This window comes from Arachis stenosperma, chromosome 2 (assembly GCF_014773155.1).
Source record: "Arachis stenosperma cultivar V10309 chromosome 2, arast.V10309.gnm1.PFL2, whole genome shotgun sequence".
Lineage (NCBI taxonomy): Eukaryota > Viridiplantae > Streptophyta > Magnoliopsida > Fabales > Fabaceae > Arachis > Arachis stenosperma.
This window is the reverse complement of record NC_080378.1, coordinates 32425847-32449424: the sequence shown is the minus strand read 5'-3', so window position 1 is coordinate 32449424 and position 23578 is coordinate 32425847. Positions and strand designations below refer to the sequence as shown.

The window sequence follows — 23578 nt, the reverse complement described above, 5'->3', positions numbered from 1 at the left end:
CAAACAATTGAGTTGAATATTACATTGCAAAAATTCAGAGGACAAAGCATCTCCAAAACTCCAACATATTTCTCATTGCTGCATAACAAGTAACGATTTTATTCTCTTTTATTTTTCTAATAATTCCAAACACTTTTACTTCTTACAATTAAATCCAAATAACCTTATTGGCTTCCTAACTAAGATCAATAAAATAAATATAGCTTGCTTCAAACCAATAATCTTCGTGGGATCGACCCTTACTCACGTAAGGTATTACTTGGACGACCCAGTGCACTTGCTGGTTAGTTGTGCGAATTGCCAAAGAGTTAGATTGCATTTCGGGCACCAACGAATGACACGAAAGCGTGGACGACATGCATGCGTGGTACGAGAAATGCTGAGTGACGCGAACGCGTGGACGACGCGGACGCGTGACGAGCGCGATCTGCAAAATTACAGAAGTCGCTAGCACAGATTCTGGGCCGCATTTCAACCCAGTTTTCGGCCCAGAAACACAAATTAAAGTTCGGGAACATGCAGAGACTCAGGACATCAATTCATATCAGATCATAATTCAATTTTAGGTTTTAGATGTAGTTTTTAGAGAGAGAGGTTCTCTCCTCTCTCTTAGGATTTAGGATTAGGATTCCTCTTAAAGGATTTAGGATTTCAACTCTTCATCAGGTTTAATATTCCTTTTACTTTATATTTCTCTTTTATTTTCATATACTTTAATGCTTGTATTACATATGTTGCCTATTTGGCTTATGAGCTATTCATGTTAGGATTTTCTTTATTTAATATAAATTGAGGTATTTCAGACTGATATGTTATGGATGCTTTAGCTTTATCCAATTTATTTTCATTCGAGTAGATTTTCTTCCCTTTTGGATTTGGTTGATTAATTGGTAACTCTTGAGTTATCAAACTCATTGTTGACTGAAAATTGAAATTCTTCAAGAATTAATTCGCGTTCCAATAACTCTAGCCTTTCCCAAGGAAAGACTAGGACCTGAGGAATCAAAATTAATTCATCCACTTGACTTACCTTCATAGTTAGAAGTTGACTTAGTGAGAGAAAAATCTAATTCTCATCACAATTGATAAGGATAACCGGGATAGGACCTCCAGTTCTCATACCTTGCTAAAAGCTTTATTAGTTATTATTTTAAGGACTTGTTATTTTACATTACTTGTTCAACCCTTTTCAAAACCCCAAAATATACTTTTCCATAACCAATAATAAATCATAATTCCCTGCAATTCCTTGAGAAGACGACCCAAGGTTTGAATACTTCGGTTAATTATTTTTATTGGGTTTGTTACTTGTGACAACCAAAACGTTTGTAAGAAAGGACTCTTGTTGGTTTAGAAGCTATACTTGCAACGGAAATTTATTCTGAATTCTAGACCACACAAAAGTTCTCTCTTCGAAATGGCGCCGTTGTCGGGGAATCGCAAACGTGTGCCTTATTATTGGTTATTGTAAATATTTTTCAAAAAAAAAATTTTTTACATTTAAAAATTTTTTATCTTATCTTATCCTTTTTCAAAAATTATATCTTTTTCAAAATATTTTCTTTGTTAGTTTTTGTTTTTATTTTTCTCTCACTACTATGAACTCTCACCCCTCTGGCTATGAGTCTGGTTACAATTATGTTGCAGGAAGAGGAAGCTATAACAGGAATATGCATCAAGGTCAAAACAATCAAAGATGGACGGAGCCAAGAGGATCTGATCAACCCTTTAGGCAACAACACCTTCCGGGATATCATGGACAGAGACCATTCTACAATGCATACCAAGATGATAGATATGGTGGACCCCCTTGTAGTTACCAACAAGACACACCATATGCCCATGAACCTCCTCTTCCTCAATATAATTTTGAACCACCAGACTCACAAGCCCCTTACCACCAAACACACCCATATGACCCTAACCCTTATCCACCACACCAACCACCATATGAACCATATGTAGAACCACCCCAATTCCAACCTAGTTACTCCCAAGGACCACCACCTCCATATGCACCATGTCCATATCAATCAAGCCAAGAATCACAAGTTCGCTTCGAAGAATCAATAGACTAATTTAATGCAACCCTTTATCAACTGGAGCAAGCAATAAATCGATTATCTTCCAGACATTCAGACACTCAATAGACTCCCATGGCTTCATGTGGAGAATCTAATGAAGAACGCAGCACGAAGAAGACACTAGAAACTCTAGTGGACAGCATAGAGCATAACTTCGTACTGGAACAAGTAGAGAATGTTGTCATTGTAGAAAAAGAAGAGTGGTTGAAGACTTAGGAGATGCTGAACCTCCATTGGAAAGTCCGCTCATAAAGCCTCCTTCCAAGATGTTTGAAATTGATGTTGAAGAGGGTGTACAACCTCCAAGACATGTCATGGTTGAAGGCTTGGAAGAGGTTGATCAAGAGATGGAGACTAAGGAAGAAGAAGCACAACCTCCCATGCCCTTGGTGAGCAATGAAGAAGAGATTGAATTGGAAGAGAGCTACCAAGAGGAAGAGGTTAATATTGAAGAAGCTTGCAAATAGGTGGTAGTTGTCAAAGAAGAACACAAAGGAGTGGAGCTTGCCAATTCATTAGAAACCCCTCCCCTAAGTTGCCATCATCCTTCACAACATTCAAGTGGGTAAAATTCATATCCCTTAGCTTTCTAATTTCACTTGAATATGGGCTACTGGAGACGGATGGTCAACTTAGAGCTCTTTGTGGCATTAAGAGTAAGAGGAAGATGGTTAGTGGTAAGAATTATCCTGCAAGGTTCATTATGGTTGGAAACTTTGAGTTTAAACGCAAAGGTTGGTGTAAAGCTCAACTGAATGGGTCTAGGAAGTTGTCTGGCTGCTTTAGTGAGAATTCAGATTGCCTGCCACCCGGTTGGAACACTGATGATCAACTTGAAGACGGGTGTAGAAACAAGATTTGGGATCCCAGAGGCTATTGGAAGTACAAACATTGGTGAGGATTCCTGGATCAGTACAAGCATAAGCCACCATAACAGGGAGCTCACCAAATGTCCAACTTAAGGACTTTAACTAAAAGTGCTAAGTGGGAGACAACCCACCTTAGTATGATCATTTTTTTTTATTTCAGTCTATTTTTGAATTTTATTTAACCTGAAATCATGCATAGCATTCATATTAAGCATTGCATTCTGCATACTGCATTAAAAAAAAAAAAGAGAAAAGGGCATGCGATGCGATAGAGTCGCCGACGCGTCCGCGTCCCCTGTGCCTTAAGAAGAAAAGAGACTTTACAGAGAGTCACGCGAAAGTATGGCTGGAGGTGTGCCTTTGGCGGAAATTAATCCACACGACCGCGTCGCTGACGCGTTCGCGTCATGTGGGCAAAGCGCCTCCCATGCGTCCGCGTCACCCACGCGAACGCGTGCCTCAAAATCAACGTAAAAAGGGTGTATGGCCGAAAGTGGAGCTGGATCGTGGCTGGACTCGTGCTAGAAGCACAAGCCCTACCACGCGAACGTGTGCCCCGCGCGTCCGCGCCATTTTTCAGAAAAAGGCCAACCACGCGATCGTGTCCCCTACGCGACCGCGTCACCCAGATTTTTGGCAAAATGCATTTAAACAGAGAGTTGTACGTACGCGAGGCTACTCTCGCGCCACTAGCACAAATCGAGTCATGCGTCCACGTGCCCCACGCGTCCGCGTCACTTGAATTTATCACACCCCACACGATCGCGTGCACCACGCGTCCGCGTCATATGCGACGCACAGCTTATTAAGACCAGCGCCAATTATCTTATCTTTTCTTTTCTAATCATAATTTCTTCTATCTTTTCTTCTTTCTTCCTCCTTTCTTACTTTCTTTTTCTTTTCCATTGGTGTTAAATTTTCTTATTCAACTGTTGTATCTTTTTTGGTATTATCTTGGTGCTTAGTGACTTGTTTTATTCTTGTTAGGTAATATTAATTAAATCAATACCTATCTTTTATACCTGTATTACTTTTGCATTGATATGCACTTACACTATCTTGCATTACCCACACTCTCTTTCCCTTTGTTGCACTTTTTGCACTATTGATATGCCATTTGCTCTTACTATTTTTTCACTTGCATATTGTAGCTACCATGTACTTGAGACCTTTATTATTTGGCATTAACACCCATATTTTATTTATGTTCTTATCTTTATTTTTGGGTTATTTTCCTTCCTTTTTCTCTTCTTTCAGGATGGCCACCACAAAGAGAGAGAAAAGGAAGAACTTCTATATGGGGAGACAAACAAGTCACTCTGCACAATCTATAGAGAAAGACATAAGTTGGAGCTGCCTGTCCACTTGTACATCTTAGCATGCACCGAGGACGGTGCAATCTTTAAGTGTGGAGAGGTCGATACTGATCTCCATGGATTAGCTATTTTCTTCTTTTCAACACCATTGTTTCATTTATAGTTCATTGTTGCATTTGCATGTTGCATTGCATGTTTGTTTGATTTTATGCATTTAGCTACTGCTTGGTTAAAATAATAAGTTTCTTTTTAAGACCATATTTTTGAAAAATTTCACTAAATTAAAATAAAAAAATTTAATTTTCTATGTGTTAAATTTGTTTGAAGATTGTAAATTGGAACATGGTTTTTGAGCTAAAGAACACACAACCTGTGAGATTTTGAGCTTAATTGCATGGTTACATTATTTAACCCTAATATTTTATTCTTGTGTGTTTCCTTCTCTATGATTGTAATCTTTACTTTGTTTCAGTCTATATGTCTAATATAGAATGTAGATACATACCTGCATGTGATTGAGGCCATTATTTGAATTTTTGCTCACTTATTCCAAATAAGCCTACCTTTTACATCACCCTTGTTAGCCCCCTTGAGCCTTTTAATCCCCTTCTGTTCTATAACCACATTACTAGCCTTAAGCAGAAAAAAAAATTAAAATTCCCAAGTTGAATCCTTGGTTAGCTTAAGATAGAAATTGTGTATCAACTAAGTGTGGGGAAATTTATGGGAACATGGGATGATAGGAAAAAGGTATTAAAGTGAATAAACTATTTGAAATTTGGGAGCATGCTCATGTGAAATCAAAATAATTAAAACACCATGTGCATTGATATATTATTCTTATATTTCAAAAAAAAGAAGAAAAAAAAAAGAAAAAATATATAATATAAATAAATAAATAAGGGAACAAAATTACCCCAATGTTAAGTTAATAAAAGATCAATGCATATGTGACACAAATTAAAAGAAAAGTTGATACATGAGTATGTGATACAAAAGTTGGAATTATGGGTAGCTAGGCATGATTTTAGAAGTTATATGGAATGTATATAAGTTAGGTGATAGCCCAGGTTACTCAAAGATTCAATTTATAGCTCACTTAGCCATACATATACCCTCACCCATACATATACCCTCACCCTTGCCTTGGCCCCACTACAACCTTGAAAAAGATCTCATGATGTTTGTATGTATACATTAAATATTTGTTGATTGGTTAGATGAAGAATGAAGTTTAGAAAGCATGATTAGAGAAGAAAAGAGTGATTGATCCTAGACACTTGAGAGATTAGAGTGTTATACACTACCAGTGAGGGTTCAATGCTTGATTCTATGTTCCCTGCTTTCATAAGCTATCTTCTTACAAGTTTACTTGCTTTTTATTGTATAATTTGAATTAGTGGAATTTGGTTCATATTTATTCTTGAAAGATTTATTTACTTTTTCACCAAGTAGGCAGAATCATTTTAGCATGTAGTTGCATTCACATTCATAGGTTGCATTGCATGAGTCCTGCTTTTCCCTACTCATTTATTTTGTCTCCTTGAGTTTAGCATGAGGACATGCTAATGATTAAGTGTGGGGAGGTTGATAAACCACTATTTTATGGTTTATATTGTGTTTTATTGAGTGGTTTTATCAAGCTTTTCACCCACTTATTCATATGATTTGCATGTATTTACAATTCCTTCCTAAAAATATCCTAGGATTAATAACTTGCTTTCTAAGGACCTTTTAGTTGTATATTTTTATCTTCCTTCGTATCATTTGATGCCGTGATTTGTATGTTAAGTGTTTCAGGCTTCATAGAGCAGGAATGGCATAAGGAATGAAGAGGAAGCATGCAAAAATGGAAGGAACACAAGGAATTGAGGAGATGACCAGCGAGAAGTCACGCGGTCGCATGGCTCAAGCGACCGCGCGAAATAGAAGGAATTACCGTGACGCGCTCGCGTGCCTGACGCGACCGCGCAGATTGGAAGTTGCACGAACGACGCGAAAGCGTGGACGACGCACACACGTGGTACGAGAAATGCTGAGTGACGCAAACGCGTGGACGATACGGACGCGTGACGAGCGCGATCTGCAGAATTATAGAAGTCGGTAGCACAGATTCCGAGCCGCATTTCAACCCAGTTTTTGGCCCAGAAACACATATTAAAGTCCGGGAACATGCAGAGACTCAGGACATCAATTCATATCAGATCATAATTCAATTTTAGGTTTTAAATGTAGTTTTTAGAGAGAGAGGTTCTCTCCTCTCTCTTAGGATTTAGGATTAGGATTCCTCTTAAAGGATTTAAAATTTCAACTCTTCATCAAGTTCAATATTCCTTTTACTTTATATTTCTCTTTTATTTTCAGATACTTTAATGCTTGTATTACATATGTTGCCTATTTGGCTTATGAGCCATTCATGTTAGGATTTTCTTTATTTAATATAAATTGAGGTATTTCAGACTTATATGTTATGGATGCTTTAGCTTTATCCAATTTATTTTCATTCGAGTAGATTTTCTCCCTTTTGGCTTTGGTTGATTAATTGGTAACTCTTGAGTTATCAAACTCATTGTTGACTGAAAATTGGAATTCTTCAAGAATTAATTCGAGTTCCAATAACTCTAGCCTTTCCCAAGGAAAGACTAGGACCTGAGGAATCAAAATTAATTCATCCACTTGACTTACCTTCATAGTTAGAAGTTGACTTAGTGGGAGAAAAATCCAATTCTGATCACAATTGATAAGGATAACCGGGATAGGACCTCCAATTCTCATACCTTGCCAAAAGCTTTATTAGTTATTATTTTAACGACTTGTTATTTTACATTACTTGTTCAACCTTTTTCAAAACCCCAAAATATACTTTTCCGTAACCAATAATAAATCATACTTCCCTGCAATTCCTTGAGAAGACGACCCGAGGTTTGAATACTTCGGTTAATTATTTTTATTGGGTTTGTTACTTGTGACAACCAAAATGTTTGTAAGAAAGGACTCTTATTGGTTTAGAAGCTATACTTGCAACGGGAATTTATTCTGAATTCTAGACCACGCAAAAGTTCTCTCTTCAAAGACATATAATAACAATGGAAAATAAAATGAAAAAGTAATTAATATAGATAAATAAAATTGGGTTACCTCCCAATAAGCGCTTCTTTAATGTCAATAGCTTGATAGGAAGCTCTTACAGAGCTTCACAGATGCTCAGAGCATGGTTGTGACCTCCCAACACCAAACTTAGAAGTTGAGTGTGGGGGTTCTGTCTGACTCTGTATTGAGAGAAGCTTTTCATGCTTCTTCTCCATGTTTACAGAAGAAGATCCTTGAGTCTTAAACACAAGGTAGTCCTCATTCAATTGAAGGACTAACTCTCCTCTGTCCACATCAATCACAGCCTTTGTTGTGGCTAGGAAGGGTCTTTAAAGGATGATGGTTCATCCTCATCCTTCCCAGTGTCTAGGATTATGAAGTCAGCAGGGACATAAAGGCCTTCAACCTTCACTAAGAATCCTCTACAAGTCCATAAGCCTGTTTCATTGATTTATCTGCCATCTCTAGTGAGATTTTTGCAGCTTGTACCTCATAGATCCCTAGTTTCTCCATTACAGTGAGTGGCATGAGGTTGATACCTGACCCCAAGTCACACAGAGCCTTCTCAAAGGTCATGGGGCCTATGGTGTAAGGTATTAAGAACTTTCTGGGATTCGATTTCTTTTGAGGTAATGCCTGCTGAATCTAGGTATTCAGTTCATTAATGAGCAATGGAGGTTCATCCTCCCAAGTCTCATTACCAAATAACTTGGCATTCAGCTTCATGATTGCTTCTAGATGCTGAACAACTTGCTCTTCAACAGTGTCTTTGTCCTCTTAAGAGGAAGAATACTCATCAGAGCTCATGAATGGCAACAGTAAGTTCAGTGGAATCTCTATGGTCTCTGTGTGAGCCTCAGATTCCTTTGGTTCCTCAATAGGGAACTCCTTATTGGTCAATGGATGTCCGTTGAGGTCTTCCTCACTGGGAATCATTGCCTTTTCACTCTCTCCATTTTCGTCCATTTTAGAAATAGTTATGGCCTTGCACTCTCTTTTTTGATTCTCTTCTGTATTGCTTGGGAGAGTACTAGGAGGACTTTCAATAACTCTTTTACTCAGCTGACCCACTTGTGCCTCCAAATTTCTGATGGAGGACCTTGTTTCATTCATGAAACTGAGAGTGGTCTTAGATAGATCAAAGACTATGTTTTCTAAGCCAGAGAGGCTCTGCTCAGAATTCTCTGTCTGTTGCTGAGAAGATGATGGAAAAGGCTTGCTATTGCCAAACCTATTTCTAATGTAATACCCGGTCTAACCGAAATTAATTAAATAATAAGTTAAATAGGAGAGAATATGCTTGGAAGATTTGGCAATTGGAATTTGATGATTTAAATATGATATTTGGATTTAGTGAGTTTTTCCGAGTCGGAAGACATAGTTTTCTGCGTAAAAGCGCGCAGTGGAATTTTGACCGGCAGTACCGGCTGAGACTTGTCTGGTACTGCAGCTGAGAAAATTGATTATGAGTAAATAGGATTAAGAAATGAGGAATTATAATTAGGGGAGGTAGAAATATTTGAAGTGCGATTTAGAGCGCTAATCTTAAAGGTTTTGGTCCAAAATTAGGCCAACGGACAAAAATAAGTGAACTGGGCCTAAGTGGGTCCAAGACCCAACATATATAAATATTAGTTATGAGCATTTCAGCTCATTTTGCCCTAAAGGAGGGGTGTTGGGCGCTGAAATTGGGAAGAGAGAAGAGAAGAGAGAAAACCTAACTCTCTTTGATCTTCAAACCACCATAACTTGAGCTACAGAGCTCCGATTGACGAGCCGTTTGCGGCCACGCATCGCTCTTCTCATCTTCTACAATTCTATCTAAGTTTTGTGGTGAGTATTCCATTCATCTCTGCCCAGTTTTCGAAATTCCCCACTGTTACACGTTTTTGGGAAGTTAGTGTTGAAATCTTGTGATTTTGGGTGTTTAGGGATACTCCAACATGGATTCTAAGTGGGTTCTATCCCTACTTCATATGGGCTGAGGTAAGAAGTGCTCAAACCCTTGTGATTTATCATCTTTATGAGCCCTAGGTTGATGTATGTATGTGATATTGGTTATGTTAGTGTATTTGGTGATTTTGATGCACAATTGGGAGGTTGGTATTGCTTGTGGAGCTTTGGTGAGGCTTGGAGCTAAGGGTTGGTGGAGACTTCCATAGAAGAGGCTCAATTGATTTGGCTACAAGAGGTACGGTTTAAGTTTCATTTAAGTACCGTGTGGTGTGATGAGAATTCCTAGGCTAGATTCCCCTAGGATTAAGTTTGGATTGTGTAAATGGTTGGTGCTAATATGCATAGTTGATATGTAATGTGAAATTAATGATTGGATTGAGAATTGTGTGGCCTGTATGTTTGGTATATTGAAAATTTGATGTATTGGGTAATGAGTATTGATTTGTGGTTTATGCATTTAAATTGTGAAATTGGGCCAGAGGCCGTACATTTTGGGCCGGAGGCCGGTAAGAGATAAGGAAGGTAAGTTGATGTGTGCATTGTATGATGACACAAGTGATTGGATGGATTTTAGATAATGAATATATGAATGATTGGGTTGGTTATTGAATGATGAGGTTTGAGGAGTAGAAGTGTGGAAATTGGTAATTTTGGGTGAAATTGTATAGATGAGGTATGTTTGGTTTTGGTTGAGGTATGTTATGTGGTCATATATGTGATCATGATTATTGATGCCTTGATGGCATGATGGTGCATAAGAGATATGTATGTTGTGACATATACTTGAGAAATGATTAAGGTTGATTTGTGGGTGAAACCATGTGACAGTGAGTACAATATTGATTATGTGTAATGATGATTGATTGAAATATTATTGTTGGAAATTGGGATGAGGAAAGATGTATGACATGTTAATGTGTTTGTAATTTAGCCATTTGTTTGAAATGGGTAAAAATGGTTATATGGCGGTTTTGTGAATCGTGGCAAAGCGTTAATGTATGAGTTGAGGAGGCTTGATGTTGATTTTGGTATATCTTGATTGATTTCAAAAAGGGTTGAAACTAGCATGTTTTGGTTGATTTTAAAAAGGGTTGAAAATGGCTTGTTTTAAAAAAAAGGGCACCTTGTGGTTTTGTATAAAAACATGGTTTTTGGGCATACTTTGATGGGACATAACTTGGACTCTGGATCTTCGTTTTGTGCCAAACTTGTTTAGAAGTGAAATTGGATCCGGGATGTCCATGCCGTTCGAAGAACGGGCGAAAAATGATTTAAAATGAGAAAGTTATGTCCGTCGGAAGATTGGGGGTTGAATCTGTGAATTCTGCAGCTTTTAACTTAGAAAATTTTTAGCAGAATGACCCTCCACGCGTAGGCGCATTTGGCGCGTACGCGTCGTTCTTCCAGAAGGCACCATCCACGCGTGCGCGTGGTGTGCGCGTGCGCGTCGATGCGCTGCACCCAATGCCCAGCCATTTTCCCGAGAGTTGTGCCAGAGTTGTGCCAGTTTTGTGCCTGGGGCGCAATGCACCCACGCGTACGCGTGACTGACGCGTACGCGTCGTCTGGCTGTGTTTCAATCCGCGTGTCCGCGTGAATGACGCATACGCGTCGATGAGCTTTGTGGCCATCCACGCGTGCGCGTGGAGTACGCGTACGCGTGGCCCTGTTTTCATCCCAAAGTTGATTTTTGAGTTCTAAAAGCCAAATCTCATACTTCTAAGCCTCCGATCTCACCCCTTATATATTAAATCATTATGATATGCTTAGTAATGAGAAAGGAACTAGGGGATGTGGTAACTTGCGAGTGAAGCAAGGGGAAAAGCTATGATCAATGGTGATCAACGATGATTATATGAGATATGGAGGATGACGGTAGGAGTACCGTGTATGCCATGAGCCGAAGGGCTATATCTATTGATAAATGGCTGGTTCTTTATTGAACCATGAGCCGGATGGCTGAGTTATTGCCGGGTCACGGCAAAGCCATTATTGATTATGGCTGAGTATAAATGCATATATGATTAATGAATGAATGTGTTGAATGGATAATAATGGAAAATGTTGAAATGTGATGTGTAACCCCGGGTAGTAGGCAGTGGCGTTGTCCACTTGCTCCGGGTATGAGACGGAAAAGGATGTTTATGATAAATGAGTTAATTATGGAGTTTTGAATGAATGTAACTCTGATACCTGGGTAGTAGTAAGGGTTGGGGTTCGTCCCACTTGCTCCAGGTTAGTGTTTGAGATTTGATAACAATGAGGATTGATAATATGAATTGAGATTGAATGAATATATGCTTAAGATACCTGGGCAGTAGCAAGGGTTGTGGTTCGTCCCGCTTGCTCCGGGTTAATGCTTAAGATACCTGGGCAGTAGCAAGGGTTGTGGTTCGTCCCACTTGCTCCAGGTCAGAGATTGTGACACCTGGGTAGTAGCGGCAGTAGTGGTGAATCCATGGTTAGCTGCCAGGACGTGTCGGGTTGGCTATATAACCGACAGATGATATCATCAGCCATAGGGCAGGCATACATCATTTGCATATGTTTGAATTGTTTGGGTTTGCCTATTTGTTTTGGATTTCTACATCATATATGCTATGTTACCTGATTATGTGCTACTTGATCTACTTGTACCTTATTTGTGTAATACTTGTCTGTATTGCTTGTGTTTGTACAACTGAGAGATCCCTCATGTTGGTGTCGGTGGATGTTGAGGGCTGTTCTTGATGAGATGAATTGATGATACGATTGCATGATGATGATGATTTTTGAATGAGATAATTTGAGCCCCTTGGGTAGACGTAGTGATGTGATTTCACTAGCTCCAGACGAGGGTATGATGTATTGATATAGAGTTGCTGAGGCAGAACAACTGGTGATGGTTTTGCTTATGATTCTGAGTCTGATTCGTGGAAGAATCAGCGAGTTGGGAAACATGTGTAACATGAAATAGATCTAGTATCCCCTTACGACAGATGCCTATTTATGGATTAGTGAGAATCTAGGCTGGATACTTGGTGAAAAGGAGTTTAGGATGCTTAGTGAGTTTTTATTGCAGTGCATTGTATTTATTTGGCACTTTTATCGTACTGGGAACCCATGGGCCCGGGATTTTCATTCCGTATATATCTCTTGTTTTTCAGATACAGGTTCAGGTGCTCAAGTGAGCTGTGGTTCGTCTGAGAGATGGCGAAGATATTTATTTTCTCTACTTTGTGTTTTGCTTAGAATCTCTCCACCTTTGTTTTGAAAAGATTATATTATGTATTGAACTCTTTTGGAACTTGCCTATAGAGGCTCTTATGTTTCCTTTGGGAGAGATTAGGATATATTGTTGTCAACTACTTTCATACTGTACCCTAGCCGGCCTAAACTTCGCGGGTCGCGACTAGTGGCTATTTACTTATGTTATGTATATCTATCTGTTATCTGTCTCTTAATCTCCTTTATGCCTTGTCCGTATATCGCTTTCGGCTTCACGTTTTATCTTTTTGTTGTCAAAACGTGAGTGAACGTCTTCGCGATTTTATTTCTACTCTTTTCAGGCTTCTCTATTAATACTCTTTTCGAAAATTACCTATACTTATATATTAAAAATCCACCTGAGAGTCGTACCACCGTAATATCATTGACTTATGACTCGAGCATAAGGATTTGAATATTAGGGTGTTACAATTTCTCCCACCATTATTATTGTTGAAGCCTTGTTGAGGTTCTGTTGATCCTTCCATGAGAAATTTGGATGATTTCTCCATGAAGGATTATAGGTGTTTCCATAGGGTTCCCCCATGTAATTCACCTCTTCCATTGTAGGATTCTCAGGGTCATAAGCTTCTTCTTCTGAGGAAGCTTCTTTAGCACTGCCGGTTGCAGCTTGCAATCCAGTCAAATTCTGAGAAATCATATTGACTTGCTGAGTCAATATTTTGTTCTAAGCCAATATGGCATTCAGAGTATCAATCTCAAGAACTTCTTTCTTCTAAGTCATCCCATTATTCACAGGATTTCTTTTAGAAGTGTACATGAACTGGTTATTTGCAACCATCTCAATGAGTTCCTAGGCTTCTGCAGGGATTTTCAGATGAAGAGATCCACCAGCAGAATGACCCAATGACATCTTGGACAATTCAGACAGACCATCATAGAATATACATATGATGCTCTATTCTGGAAGCATGTCAGAAGGACACCTTTTGGTTAATTGCTTATATCTTTCCCAAGCTTCATAGAGGGATTCACCTTCCTTCTGTTTAAAGGTTTGAACTTCCACTCTAAGCTTGCTCATCTTTTGAGGTGGAAAGAATTTGGTCAAGAAAGCATTGACCAACTTGTCCCAAGAGTTCAGGCTTTCTCTAGGTTGTGAGTCCAACCATATCCTAGCTCTATCTCTTATAGCAAATGGGAAAAGCATAAGTCTATAGACCTCGGGATCAACCCCATTGGTCTTAACAGTATCACAGATTTACAAGAATTCAACTAAGAACTAATGAAGATCTTCCGATGGAAGTCCATGAAAGTTGCAATTCTGCTGCATTAGAGAAACTAATTGAGGCTTAAGCTCAAAGTTATTTGTTCCAATGGCAGGAATTGAGATGCTTCTTCCATAGAAGTTGGAAGTTGGTGAAGTATAGTCACCAAGCATCTTCCTTGCATCTCTAGCATTGTTGTTGGGTTCGGCTGCCATGTCTGCTTCTTTTTCAAAATTCTCTGTAAGGTCCTCTCCGGAGTGTTGTGCTTTAGCTTCTCCTAGCTTTTTCTTCAGAGTCCTTTCAGGTTCAGGATCAGCTTCAACAAGAATGTTTTTATTCCTATTTCTACTCATATGAAAAAAAACAGAACAAAAGGAAGTAGTGGAATCCTCTATGTCACAATATAGAGATTTCTTGATGTGTCAAAAGAAAAGAAGAATAGAGGACTGAGGTAAAAAGAGAATAAAAAGAATTCGAACACAGAGGGAGAGAGAGGGTTCAAATTATATATAGAAGAGAAGTGTTAGTAAATAAATAGAAAGACATGCAAGACACCAAACTTAGAAATTTTGAATGTTTAGACACTATGAAGTCGAAAATGCATATGAAAAACAACATAAAACACAAAACAAGAAAATCATGAGATTGAACAAAGAAAATCATCAAGAACAACTTGAAGATCACAGAAGAACACAATGCATATATTTTCAAAAACTTAAGAAAATTAAAAACATGCAATTGACACCAAACTTAAAATTCGACACTAGACTCAAACAAGAAACACAAAAAATTTTGTTTTTTTATGATTTTATTAATTTTTTTGTATTTTTTGAAAATAAAAATAGAAAGGATTAAACATAAAATAAAATTATCCAATCTAAAAAACAAGATGAACTGTCAGTTGTCCAAACTCAAACAATCCCCGGCAATGGTGCCAAAAACATGGTGCACGAAATTGTGATCTCACTTTTCACAACTCCGCACAACTAACCAGCAAGTGCACTGGGTCGTCCAAGTAATACCTTACGTGAGTAAGGGTCGATCCCACGGAGATTGACGGCTTAAAGCAAGCTATGGTCATCTTGTAAATCTCAGTCAGGCGGATTGAAATAGTTATGAGGGTTTGATAATTAAAAGATAAATAAAACGGAAAATAACATAGAGATACTTATGTAATTCATTGGTGGGAATTTCAGATAAGCGTTTGGAGATGCTTTGTTGCTTCTGAACCTCTGCTTTCCTATTGTCTTCATCCAATCCTGTGTCCTCCCTTCCATGGCAAGCTATATGATCCTCTCAGTAAAAATGGTCCGGCTACAGTTTCTATACAGCTAATCAACTGTCGGATTTCTCATCTCGGATGAAAAATACCAGGCACAGCTACCGCAGGGCTAATCATCTGTCGCTTCTCACTTGTGTCGGAATAGGATCTCTTGATCCTTTTGCACACTGTCACTGCGCCCGACAGTCGTGAGTTTGAATCTCGTCACAGTCATCCCTTTCCAAATCCTACTCGGAATACCACAGATAAGGTTTAGACTTTCTGGATCTCAAGAATGTTGTCTATTAGTTCTAGCCTATACCACGAAGGTTCTAATCACGAATTCGGATGCTCTGTTGTCAGGAGAGGCGATGCGAATTTGTGGATCAGAGACCCAAGAGAATATACTCTGGCTGTCATCCAATGACTACATTGAACATCATGTAGACCGCTTTGTGGTTGTCAGGTGATGAGCGGATAATTTGTACGCTTTTTGGCATTGTTTTTAGTATTTTTTTAGTATGATTTAGTTAGTTTTTAGTATATTTTTATTAGTTTTTAGTTAAAATTCACTTTTCTGGACTTTACTATGAGTTTGTGTGTTTTTCTGTGATTTTAGGTATTTTCTGGCTGAAATTGAGGGACCTGAGCAAAAATCTGATTCAGAGACTGAAAAGGACTGCAGATGCTGTTGGATTCTGACTTCCCTGCACTCGAAGTGGATTTTCTGGAGCTACAGAAGCCCAATTGGCGCGCTCTCAACGGCGTTGGAAAGTATACATCCTGGGCTTTCCAGCAATATATGATAGTCCATACTTTGCCCAAGATTTGATGGCCCAAACTGGCGTTCAAAGTCACCTTCAGAATTCCCAGCGTTAAACGCCGGAACTGGCACCAAAGTGGGAGTTAAACGCCCAAACTGGCACAAAAGCTGGCGTTTAACTCCAAGAAGAGTCTCTACACGAAAATGCTTCAATGCTCATCCCAAGCACACACCAAGTGGGCCCGGAAGTGGATTTTTATGTCATTTACTCATCTTTGTAATTCTTAAGCTACTAGTTCCCTATAAATAGGACCTCTTACTATTGTATTTTCATCTTGGTAGCTATCTTTGAGTTTTATGCTATCTTAGATCATTGGGGGCTGGCCTCACGGCTCTGCCTAGACCTTGTTCTTATGTATTTTCAACGGTGGAGTTTCTACACACCATAGATTAAGGTGTGGAGCTCTGCTGTACCTCGAGTATTAATGCAATTACTATTGTTCTTCTATTCAATTCAGCTTGTTCTTATTCCAAGATATTCATTCGCTCTCAAGAACTTGATGAATGTGATGATTATGTGACGCTCATCATCATTCTCACTTATGAACGAGTGACTGACAACCACTTCTGTTCTACAAGCAAACAAGGCTCTAATGTTTATCTCTTGGATTCCTGATACACGACGCATGGTTGATCGCCTGACAACCGAGCCCTCGCCTGACAACCGAGCCAGCCATTCCGTGAGATCAGAGTCTTCGTGGTATAAGCTAGAATGATGGCAGCATTCAAGAGAATCCGGAAGGTCTAAACCTTGTCTGTGGTATTCTGAGTAGGATTCAATGATTGAATGACTGTGACGAGCTTCAAACTCGCGATTGTGGGGCGTTAGTGACAGACGCAAAAGAATCACTGGATTCTATTCCGACATGATCGAGAACCGACAGCTGGATAGCCGTGCCGTGACAGGGTGCGTTGAACATTTCCACTGAGAGGATGGGAGGTAGCCATTGACAACGGTGAAACCCTTGCATACAGCTTGCCATGGAAAGGAGTAAGAAGGATTGGATGAAGGCAGTAGGAAAGCAGAGAGACGAAAGGGACAAAGCATCTCCATTCGCTTATCTGAAGTTCTTACCAATGAATTGCATAAGTATCTCTATCTTTATCTTTTATTCATATATCATTCATAACCATTTGAGTCTGCCTGACTGAGATTTACAAGGTGACCATAGCTTGCTTCATACCAACAATCTCCGTGGGATCGACCCTTACTCGCGTAAGGTTTATTACTTGGACGACCCAGTGCACTTGCTGGTTAGTTGTGCGAAGTTGTGTTTATGCCATGGTATTGAGCACCAAGTCTTTGGGGCCATTACTAGGGATTATTTGAGTTGTGAAAAGTAGTGATCACAATTTCACATATCAAGTTTTTGGCGCCGTTGCCGGGGATTGTTTCGAGTATGGACAACTGACAGTTCATCTTGTTGCTTAGATTAGGTATTTTTTAGAGTTCTTAAGAATGAATTCTAGTGTTTCAAGGTGATGATCTTATCATCACCAAAGATGATTGATTCTCATCAATTTAGCTCTTGAATGCAATGTCCTGCTGAAGCTTGGCTATCCATGTCTAATTCCTTTAGACTGAAGCTTTAGACTAACATTGCATGATTCCAAAAAAATTACAAAATCCTAAAAACCAAAAATATTTTATGTTTCTTGTTTGAGTCCAGTGTCTCATTTTAAGTTTGGTGTCTTGCATGCTTTGTTTATTTGATCTTGGTTCTATTTTCAAGTCAATAATACAGGGAACAGAAGATTCAGTACATGCAGCAGAGGAATTATACAGAAAAAGCTGGGCGTTCAAAACGCCTAGTGGAGAAGGAAAAACTGGCGTTTAAACGCCAGCCAGGATACCTGGCTGGGCGTTTAACGCCCAAAAGGGTAGAGCTTTGGGCGTTAAACGCCAGAATGTGCACCATTCTGGGCGTTTAACGCCAGGATGGCACAAGAGGGAAGATTTTGTTTTTAATGCAAATTTTTTTCAAGTTTTCAAAGTTTTTTCAAAATCAAATCTTTTTCAAATCATATATTTTCAATCAAATCTTTTTCAAAATCAATTTCTTTCCTTTTTCAAAGATACTTGCTAACAATTAATGATTTGATTCAACATTTCAAGTATGTTGCCTTTTCTGTTGAGAAAGGTTTAATGTTTGAATCATATCTTTTCCTGTTAGCCAAGTCATTAATTTTTTAAAATCAAATCTTTTTAAATTGTTTTTCAAATCATATCTTTTCAATCATATCTTTTTAAAACCATAACTTTTCAATCACATCTTTTAAATCATATCTTTTTCAAAAAAGTTTTCAATCATATCTTCTTCAAAATCTTTTTCAAAATGTTTTTAAAAAATCTCTTAATTAATTTTCGAAAAAAAATCTCTTCCTCTCTTCTCACATCCTTCTATTTATGGAGTACCACTCCTCCTCAATGCACAATTCGAACTCTATCTCACTAAGTTCGAATTCTTCTACCTCTTCCTTCTATTTTTCTGTTCCTCTGACACCTCAAGGAATCTCTATACTGTGACATAGAGGATTCCATATTTTCTTGTTCTCTTCTCTTTTATATGAGCAGGAGCAAAGACAAAAGCATTCTTGTTGAGGCTGACCCTGAACCTGAAAGGACCTTGAAGCGAAAGCTAAGAGAAGCTAAGGCACAACTCTCTGTAGAGGACCTAACAGAAATCTTCAAAGAAGAAGAACCCATGTCAACCGAAAACAACAACAATGCAAGGAAGGTGCTGGGTGACTTTACTGCACCTACTCCCGACTTCTATGGGAGAAGCATCTCTATCCCTGCCATTGGAGCAAACAACTTTGAGCTTAAGCCTCAATTAGTTTCTCTAATGCAACAGAATTGCAAGTTCCATGGACTTCCATTGGAAGATCCTCATCAATTTTTAGCTGAGTTCTTGCAAATCTGTGACACTGTCAAGACTAATGGGGTTGACCCTGAGGTCTACAGACTTATGCTATTCCCTTTTGCTGTAAGAGACAGAGCTAGAATATGGTTGGACTCACAACCTAAAGAAAGCCTGAACTCTTGGGAAAAGCTAGTCAATGCCTTCTTGGCAAAGTTCTTTCCACCTCAAAAATTGAGTAAGCTTAGAGTGGAAGTCCAAACCTTCAGACAGAAGGAAGGAGAATCCCTCTATGAAGCTTAGGAAAGATATAAACAATTGATCAGAAAATGTCCCTCTGACATGCTTTCTGAATGGAGCATCATAGGAATTTTCTATGATGGTCTGTCTGAACTATCCAAGATGTCCTTGGATAGCTCTGCTGGAGGATCTCTTCATCTGAAGAAGACACCTACAGAAGCTCAAGAACTAATTGAAATGGTTGCAAATAACCAATTCATGTACACTTCTGAAAGGAATCCTGTGAACAATGGGACAAATCAGAAGAAAGGAGTTCTTGAGATTGATACTCTGAATGCCATATTGGCTCAAAATAAAATATTGACTCAGCAAGTCAATTTGATCTCTCAAAATCTGTCTGGAATGCAAAATGCGCCAAGCAGTACTAAGGATGCTTCATCTAAAGAAGAAGCTTATGATCCTGAGAACCCTTCAATGGAAGAGGTGAATTACATTGGAGAACCCTATGGAAACACCTATAATTCTTCATGGAGAAGTCACCCAAATTTTTCATGGAAGGATCAACAGAGACCTCAACAAGGTTTCAACAACAATAATGGTGGAAGAAACAGGTTTAGCAATAGCAAGCCTTTTCCATCATCTTCTCAGCAACAGATAGAGAACTCTAAGCAGAACCACTCTGACTTAGCAACCATGGTCTCTGATCTAATCAAAACCACTCAAAGTTTCATGATTGAAACAAGGTCCTCCATTAGAAACTTGGAGGCACAAGTGGGATAGCTGAGCAAGAAAATTACTGAACTCCCTCCTAGTACTCTTCCAAGCAATACAGAAGAAAATCCAAAAGGAGAGTGCAAGGCTATCAACATGGCCGAATTTGGAGAGGAGGGAGAGGCAGTGAACGCCACTGAGGAAGACCTCAATGGACGTCCACTGGCCTCCAATGAGTTCCCTAATGAGGAACCATGGAAATCTGAGGCTCAAAATGAGACCATAGAGATTCCATTGAATCTACTTCTGCCATTCATGAGCTCTGATGAGTATTCTTCCTTTGAAGAGGATGAGTATGTCACTGAAGAGCAAGTTGCTAAATACCTTGGAGCAATCATGAAGCTAAATGACAAGTTATTTGGTAATGAGACTTGGGAGGATGAACCCCCTTTGCTCACCAAAGAACTGGATGACTTGTCTAGGCAGAAATTACCTCAAAAGAGACAAGATCCTGGGAAGTTTTCAATACCTTGCACCATAGGCACCATGACCTTCAAGAAGACTCTGTGTGACCTAGGGTTAAGTGTGAACCTCATGCCTCTCTCTGTAATGGAGAAGCTAGGGATCTTTGAGGTGCAAGCTACAAGAATCTCACTGGAGATGGCAGACAATTCAAGAAAACAAGCTTATGGACTTGTAGAGGATGTTCTGGTGAAGATTGAAGACCATTACATCCCTGCTGATTTCATAGTCCTAGAGACTGGGAAATGCATGGATGAATCCATCATTCTTGGCAGACCCTTCCTAGCCACAGCAAAGGCTGTGATTGATGTTGATAGAGGCGAACTGATCATTCAAGTGAATGAAGAATCCTTTGTGTTTAAGGCTCAAGGATATCCCTCTATCACCATGGAGAGGAAGCATGAAGAGCTTCTCTCAAATCAGAGTCAAACAGAGCCCCCACAGTCAAACTCTAAGTTTGGTGTTGGGAGGCCACAACCAAATTCTAAGTTTGGTGTTGAACCCCCACATTCAAACTCTAAGTTTGGTGTTGGGAGGTTCCAACATTGCTCTGAGCATCTGTGAGGCTCCATGAGAGCCCTTTGTCAAGCTACTGACATTAAAGAAGCGTTTGTTGGGAGGCAACCCAATGTTATATTTTATCTATTTTCCTTTGTTATTTTATGTTTTCTGTAGGTTGATGATCATGGGAAGTCACAAAATCAATTGAAAAAGCGAAAACAGAATGAAAAATAGGAAGAAAAACAGCACACCCTGGAGGAAGATCCTGCTGGCGTTTAAACGCCAGTAAGGGTAGCAGTTGGGCGTTTAACGCCCAGTCTGGCACCATTCTAGGCGTTTAACGCCAGAAAGGGGCACCAGACTGGCGTTAAATGCCAGAAAAGGGCATGAACTTGGCGTTAAATGCCAGAAATGGGCACCAGCCCGGCGTTTAACGCCAGAATTGGCACATAGTGCATTTTCGCACAATGTTTGGTGCAGGTTGAATTTTCCTTGACACATCAGGATTTGTGGACCCCACAGGATCCCCACCTACCCCACCACCCTCTCTCTTCTTCTTCACCCATTCACTAATCACCTCAACACCTCTTCCCCAAAAACCCCTCACCTATCAAATCTCATCTTTCTCTTCACCGCTCACACCCATCCTTCATAAAACCTCACCTACCTCACCATTCAAATTCAAACCACTTTCCCTCCCAAACCCACCCATTCATAACCGAACCCTACCCCTCTCTCCACCCCTATATAAACCCATCTTCACCCCTTCATTTCCACACAACCTAAACACTACTTCTCCCTTTGGCCGAACCATAAGCCATCTCCCTCTCCTCCATTTCTTCTTCTTCTACTCTCTTCTTTCTTCTTTTGCTCGAGGACGAGCAAACCTTTTAAGTTTTGTGTGGTAAAAGTATTGCTTTTTGTTTTTCCATAACCATTTATGGCATCCAAGGCCGGAGAAACCTCTAGAAAGAGGAAAGGGAAAGCAAAAGCTTCCACCTCCGAGTCATGGGAGATGGAGAGATTCATCTCAAGGGTGCATCAAGACCACTTCTATGAAGTTGTGGCCTCAAAGAAGGTGATCCCCGAGGTCCCTTTCAAACTCAAAAAGAGTGAATATCCGAAGATCCGACATGAGATTCGAAGAAGAGGTTGGAAAGTTCTTAAACCCCATTCAACAAGTCGGAATCTTAATGGTTCAAGAGTTCTATGCCAATGCATGGATCACCAAGAACCATGATCAAAGTGTGAACCCGAATCCAAAGAATTGGCTGACAATGGTTCGGGGGAAATACTTAGATTTTAGTCCGGAAAATGTAAGGTTGGCATTCAACTTGCCCATGATGCAAGGAGATGAACATCCTTACACTAGAAGGGTCAACTTTGATCAAAGGTTGGACCAAGTCCTCACTGACATTTGTGAAGAGGGCGCCCAATGGAAGAGAGATTCAAGAGGGAAGCCGGTTCAACTGAGAAGGCACGACCTCAAGCCTATGGCTAGGGGATGGTTGGAGTTTATCCAACGCTCAATCATTCCCACTAGCAACCGGTCCGAAGTTACTATAGACCGGGCCATCATGATTCATAGCATCATGATTGGAGAAGAAGTGGAAGTTCATGAGGTTATAGCCCAAGAACTCTATAAGGTGACGGACAAGTCCTCTACCTTGGCAAGGTTTGCCTTTCCTCATCTCATTTGTCACCTCTGTTATTCAGTTGGAGTAGACATAGAAGGAGACATCCTCATTGATGAGGACAAGCCCATCACTAAGAAAAGGATGGAGCAAACAAGAGACCCCACTCATCATGAAATCCTTGAGATACCTCAAGGGATGCACTTTCCTCCACAAAACTATTGGGAGCAAATCAACACCTCCCTAGGAGAATTGAGTTCCAACATGGGACAACTAAGGGTGGAGCACCAAGAACACTCCATTCTCCTCCATGAAATTAGAAAAGATCAAAGAATCATGAGAGAGGAGCAACAAAGACAAGGAAGAGACATTGAGGAGCTGAAGCACTCTATAAGACCTTCAAGAGGAAGAACAAGCCGCCATCACTAAGGTGGACCCGTTCTTTAATCTCCTTGTTCTTTATTCTTCTATTTTTCGAAAATTTATGCTTATGTTTATCCATGTTTGTGTCTTATGATCATTAGTGTCTATGCCTTAAAGTTATGAATGTCCTATGAATCCATCACCTCTCTTAAATAAACAATGTTCTTAATTGAAAAAGAGAAGAATTGCATGAATTTTGAATTTTATAACAGATTAATTATTTTGATGTGGTGGCAACACTTTTTGTTTTCTGAATGTATGCTTGAACAGTGCATATGTCTTTTGAATTTGTGGTTCATGAATGTTAAAATTGTTGGCTCTTGAAAGAATGATGAAAAAGGAGACATATTACTGAGGATCTGAAAAATCATAAAAATGATTCTTGAAGCAAGAAAAAGTAGTGAATACAAAAAAAAAAGAAGCGAAAAAAAAAAACGAAAAAAAGGGAGAAAGAGAAAAAGAAAGAAAAAAGAAAGAAATAAAGTTGTGATCCAAGGCAAAAAGAGTGTGCTTAAGAACCCTGGACACCTCTAATTGGGGACTCTAGCAAAGCTGAGTCACAATCTGAAAAGGTTCACCCAATTATGTGTCTGTGGCATGTATGTATCCGGTGGTAATATTGGAAGACAGAGTGCTTTGCGCCACGGCCAAGACTCAATAAGTAGCTGTGTTCAAGAATCATCATACTTAACTAGGAGAATCAATAACACTATCTGGATTCTGAGTTCCTAAAGAAGCCAATCATTCTGAATTTCAAAGGATAGAGTGAGATGCCAAAACTGTTCAGAGGCAAAAAGCTAAAAGCCCCGCTCATC

The 23578-nt window shown here is 39.4% G+C and overlaps 1 non-coding gene across 1 annotated transcript; it reads left to right on the top strand.

Annotated features, from left to right (window-relative positions):
• Positions 1–13489: 13489 nt before the first annotated feature.
• On the top strand, positions 13490–13597 carry LOC130964256 (small nucleolar RNA R71). The gene has a single exon (XR_009080357.1). It is a non-coding gene; the product is annotated as a small nucleolar RNA R71 (small nucleolar RNA).
• Positions 13598–23578: the final 9981 nt, after the last annotated feature.